This window comes from Triticum dicoccoides, chromosome 1B (assembly GCF_002162155.2).
Source record: "Triticum dicoccoides isolate Atlit2015 ecotype Zavitan chromosome 1B, WEW_v2.0, whole genome shotgun sequence".
Lineage (NCBI taxonomy): Eukaryota > Viridiplantae > Streptophyta > Magnoliopsida > Poales > Poaceae > Triticum > Triticum dicoccoides.
In genome coordinates, this window is record NC_041381.1 from 539159554 (window position 1) to 539165384 (window position 5831).

Consider the following 5831-nt stretch of genomic DNA (forward strand, 5'->3'; position numbering starts at 1 on the left):
TCTCTCTCTCTGTTTTCTATTTTAGTTACTGTTTTCTATTTATGACATTTGTTTTGAATTTGGTTTTGAAACCAATTCAATTTATTTTGCTTCTGACAATATTTTTAGGAGCTAAAAGAATTAAAACAATGCTCCACAAAAATATTTTCAGAATTATTGGACCTATATTTATTTAACAGTAGATATAAGTCCAATTCAAATAGCTATGATTTAAATTCAAAGTTCCAAAAATAAATCCTTAAAAATGTTCAATATTTTGGTTGGGACCAGAACCCTTACCAAAAATTATCAAACATTTAAGAAGAGCCTTTTGGAGCAACGAATAAGATTTCTAGGGTTTTTGCCCCTCTTTTATTTAGGGTTTTGAGGCTTCCAATATTCCTCAATTCAAGTTTCAAAAATATAGACATGATGCACACATGAAGCTAACCTAGAGCAATGCCTGAAGCTAGGGATGTGACAACTCACCCCCACTAAACAAGAATCTCGTCTCGAGATTCAAGCGTAGGGTAGGATGAAGGGGAAACGCAAACTAGTACAATCTTCACGATCCAGGGTGCACTTCAAATGAACGTTGATTTGAACACCATTATTGTCTTGAAGTCTTGCTCTGAGAAATCCTGTCAACATGACATGGAGGGAAGAAGAAGACTCTAGAAGGGTCGATCTTCTCGAAGATCGAACAACTCAGGATTAACTCACGGAATGAGACATAGCAACATCTCTCGAGCTGAGAGATGAAGCACACCTCTAGAGAAATGGAGTTGAACAGATGACGAAGGTTCACTAGGTAGACAACGATTCCACACCTAAGAAGGTGGTAATCGATTGCCAACGTAGCGAGGAGTTGAGTTGCCATGATACCATAACGATACACCTTAGGGAAGGTGACTCGTAGAGATATCCCCTTAAGTGGCAAAAAGAATTACTTTTGATTCAGAGATCATTGAAACTCTTTAAACCAGCCTAAGGCAAATCACAGCAATCGATTGGCGGGGTTGGTAGAATGGCATACTTGGACTTGGATGATGTGGATTACCTTGTTGAAGACAACGTAATGGATGATTTTGCTTATCACCGGAAATGGAAGAGACCCATGGTAGAATGGCACATTGGCGGTGCAAGCTAGGAACAAAATGCAAATGCTGGGAATGATCCTGGTAACTGGGGAAGAACCCAACAATAGGGAGTGAATTCACTGTTTGAAGAGGTCATAGCATTGCCGAGGAAACTGAGAGCGCTATACAGTTAATGCCGACGATCAAACCTAGCACTTGCGCGTGCTCTCAAGAACTTGAGCATTTCCACAATCATCAAGGTTTTATCAACAACCGCGTCAAGGGTGCTGACAACACAACATACTACCATGATGAATAGCGATGGACGATGCAGATGCGAAGGAGGATAACACTTTCTCATATTTCACTTTAGCGAGGCCAAGCAAATAAAATCTGGATGATCGACCGAGAGACATTTAGCACTCCGCTTCTAACGTTCTCCTTGATGTGCTAGTGTAACCCATTCATAGAAATGATCTGGTATCTAGAACATCAAGTAAAGGTCGGACTTCGGGAACACAAAAATCCATAGGGGCAACTAGGGAGTTAATCCTACGAAATCCCTATGGGGGGGGGGGTGGCCAACTTCCTCAAACAAGATACTATAATAATAGGTCTACCTGATGGGTGTGTTGGCCACGACATCCACCTTACCGGTTATCGAGAGACCAATATTATAGTTCTTAGGGAAATGTTCCAACCATCATATCTGCCTGAGATTCAGATCTGGTTGGTGTCAGGATATTCCAGACTCATCGAGCCTAGGAAGAAAAATGAAAGTTTGCAACACAAATCGACGAGATGACGTTGCGGGATTCTCGGGAGATGAACTACGATAGCAAGCTCCAAAACATGAGCTGGTTCTGCTACAAACATGTGAACACGTTGTCCCAGACAAGCATGACCACGTGGTAGTCTTATAATAAAACACTACCGAGTTCAGGAGGGGGAACCATCAACGAGGGTATCGAAGTTCTTTCATAAGTCCGGATTAGCTCTTATGAAGGAACTCCTTCTCCTTGAACAAATCAATCAGTGGCTTGGTGTGCTAGGGATACATATAGATTGAAGGTTGCAAGTCTTCAAACCACAGCATTCTTCGCACGTGTGCATGACTGATTTGGAATGATTCCAAAGAAAGCAACATTGACTTTCTCGAATCCACGGCGGCAACTTGCATCAGATGCACATGAATTAAAGGAAGTCACTACCTTCATCCAAACATATGCTTCATGAGCTAGCATGAACAAATGCTTTCAAAAGTTTCCAACACTAGCTTAATGTTCAACAAAATTATGGAGAAGACAAGGATGTTGTCAATGGGCACAACAACAATTCATCTGGGTTTCCTTTTAAAAGGAATTCCATAGTTAAGTGAACACGGTGATAGCATTGGTCAGACCCAAAGGATATAATGGTGTATGCTCGAGGGATCAACCACGAGTAAGACAACATTACGAACATCGTTGGTTCCGACTTGATTTGACGATAGCCCACACTCAAATCAAAGGATTGATAAGACAATAGGTCCAGCAACTGATCACAAGGACCAATCGATGAAGATATCATCTTTCTTCAACACACACTACACAAGAATATCCCTTTAGAACGAACTAAGTCAGGCAAGCTTTTATCTTCCAACCCTCCAAGTTGTCGTTTAGCTTAACCAACTAGCTCAGGGATATCTAACACCGATTCTTGGAAAGAAGGTGGTTCATAAAAAACCAACTTGATCACGGGCTCAACATAACGGTCAGGTGACGACCTGATAGTACTTCCGAGAAGATATTCGGAAAATGACGAACCACCGGTATGTTACTAAGCTCGAGAACAATCTCGCTTTTGAGGGCAAGACGATATGATCAAATGAGTGAGGACTTGACAAGATCCTAACTCATCAATCGAAGGGTGCACCGAAATAAGGACTAGGTAGCACGATCAGTCTTAGAAGGATGATTCGAAAACCAACATACTAAGAATGAAATTATTGTCCTTTAACTACCAAACAACGAGGTTGCTGGGAGTATGGATTTCACACATCACAATTCGTTTGTCGGCATTCCGGTTACAATAACACGGAAACCGAGAAATTATCAATGATGATCAGAGGTATTACTGCGTCAAGAATTCATAAGATGGTGTGCAATTCCCATGATATTCCTGATATAAAGATGGTAATACTTCAAGGTAGAACAGACCAGAAGCTGGATTGGCATTTTGATCTGCGGAGCACAACTTCTTTGACCCAATCCTGGACAGGGAAGAGGTACTGGAGTTTGTTTCTCCTAGTCATTCGGGACAGAATGGCTTGACGGACCACAAGGGTACTAGGCATCGGTAAACGAATGCATGCGTACTCTTGACTATCAATTGATAGACGAGGATCAGAATGCAACTAAAGGGAACAACTCAAAGGAACATATAATTTTCTGAGTTGTGGATGCATAGATTAGTATGTCGAACCAAGTTCAACATATTTCTTCTGGATAACCCATGCAGAAAGGTAGAACTGGCAGAGCCACGATTTATGAATGGAGAACTCCTCAAGAATAATCCTGTTGTGATCTTTGATCCAATAAACATCTGCCATGAGCGGTTCATAGTATTTGGAAGAAGGAAATACCATGGACCTCGAGGACTATCGCAAAGTTACTAATATCCTGAAGGAACTAGCAAATACTATCAACATGAAGTAAGTAGAGTGAATCTCGGGTTTAAAAACCCAGGAATAGAATACCTACTACTAAGTAGCATCACGGGATGCTTTCGATAATGATGGCCGGGATCATCACACTGGGAACACAAATCATGGCTAAATTACTAGATGATCCCCTAAGACACCTAGGGTCATAATAATATCTCCAACATATATGCCAAGGTAACGGAGTACCTCAACTCGCTGATTAGTGTGGTTAATCTGGCCCATGGGAACATTGAAATGGGAAGAAAGGATTTGCAAATGCATCAGACTACTTAGAAACCTGGGATGACTCGGACAGCATAACGGCTGTAAATGCTCAGAAAAGATTTGAGACATTCACAAAAATGGTGGCATAACCACTCAGAAGCACAATATCAAGATTTCGAGATCAACAATTAACATACGGAAGTAGTAGAAACTGAACTCAAGCTTAAATCCAACAATCTTATAAGTCTACGAATTAGTAACGCGTGATCCTGATAGAAAGAAGAGATAGCCTAGTTCCTTAACCCCGTAGGAAGGATAAGATGACTCAGATCAGAAGGGCATGAGGTATAAGGAGTAAAAAGAGCCTTACGTTCCATCCCACAATCAATTCCCTTATATAACTAAAGCATTTCTAGACTCAACTTCGACAAGTTTGGCTTGGTAATCCTACAGGCAGTCAAGCTCTGATACCAACGCTGTCAGGACCCCGACTCGATGTCACATCGATCTAGCCTGTAGCACCTCATATCACTTTGCGGCCTCACGCACGGTATCCCCACGGGTGTCGCCTTACCTTTGCCCGGGACCGTTTGTGCCTTTTGGCTCACGTATATGATAGTGTCGCTAGCATCCATATGATAAGGAGCCCGGGCTGACATGACTAGTCGTAAACCCAAAGTGGCACAGACTTACAGGGACAGGCATCCATGACCCAGCATCGAATGTGTCGGTCATCAGCGAGTGAATCCAGGCTGTAGCACTGGGCTAGCAGGACTCCGGTGAACCGGGCTGTAGCGGGCTAACAGGACTCCGGTATTCATCGCGTGACATTTCCCCGAAGGGACAGACACAGGAACGAAGAAGGACACATGCCGGCCAGCCTAAGTGTCCCGGAGCAGTAGCAAGCTACCATGGCTCGGTGGAAACACTAGGAGACATTTCCCGGTAAGAGAGGCTACCAAGGATAAACAACTAGGTTGTCAGATCCCACACATACCAAGCATTTCAATAACATACACACAATATGCTCGGTATGTGCAAATACAACATGGCATCACAACATGACTCTACAACTCAAGTATTTTAATCAATAGGCTCCGAGGAGCGAGATATTACAAACATGGGTCTCACGACCCAACAATCAGAGCATACAAGTCAAAGCACAAGCGGAAGCTATCATGTCTGGGTACAGACATCTATAAATGAAAAAGGCCGAGAAGCCTGACTATCTATCAGATCCTGCCGAGGGCACAAGATCGTAGCTGAGGTAACAAGCTAAACGTCGAAGTCCACGCGAAACTACTAGCGAGACCGAAGTCTCTCTGCAAAAACATAAAATAGGCAAACGTGAGTACAAATGTACCCAGCAAGACTTACATCAGATCTATCTACACATGCATCATTATCAACAAAGGGGATGGTGGAGTTTGACTGCAGCAAGCCAGCTTTGACTCGGTGGCTATCCTGAACTACGACTGCAAGTAACTCTTTTGAGGTGGCGCACACGAGTCCACATATTCAGCATATCAATACACCACTATGGATCCGCTCCCGTCTCCCTACGAGAACGCCATCCATAGCACTCACGCTTATCTTGCGCATTTTAAAGTATCCACTTTCACTTGTCTATGAACTGATATAAGCAACCCAGAAGTCCTTTACCGCGGACACGGCTATTCGAATAGATGATGTTAACCCTGCAGGGGTGTACTTCTTCATACATGTTTCCACCACTTAGCGTCTGCACACGACATGTGCTCGGCAGACTTCAAGCGAAAGCCGACGTGGGTGTAGACCACGACCTACCTAAACACTCAAGTCTCTAGTCCAGGTTTATCGCCTATTCGGGTTCCATCCATGAGGAG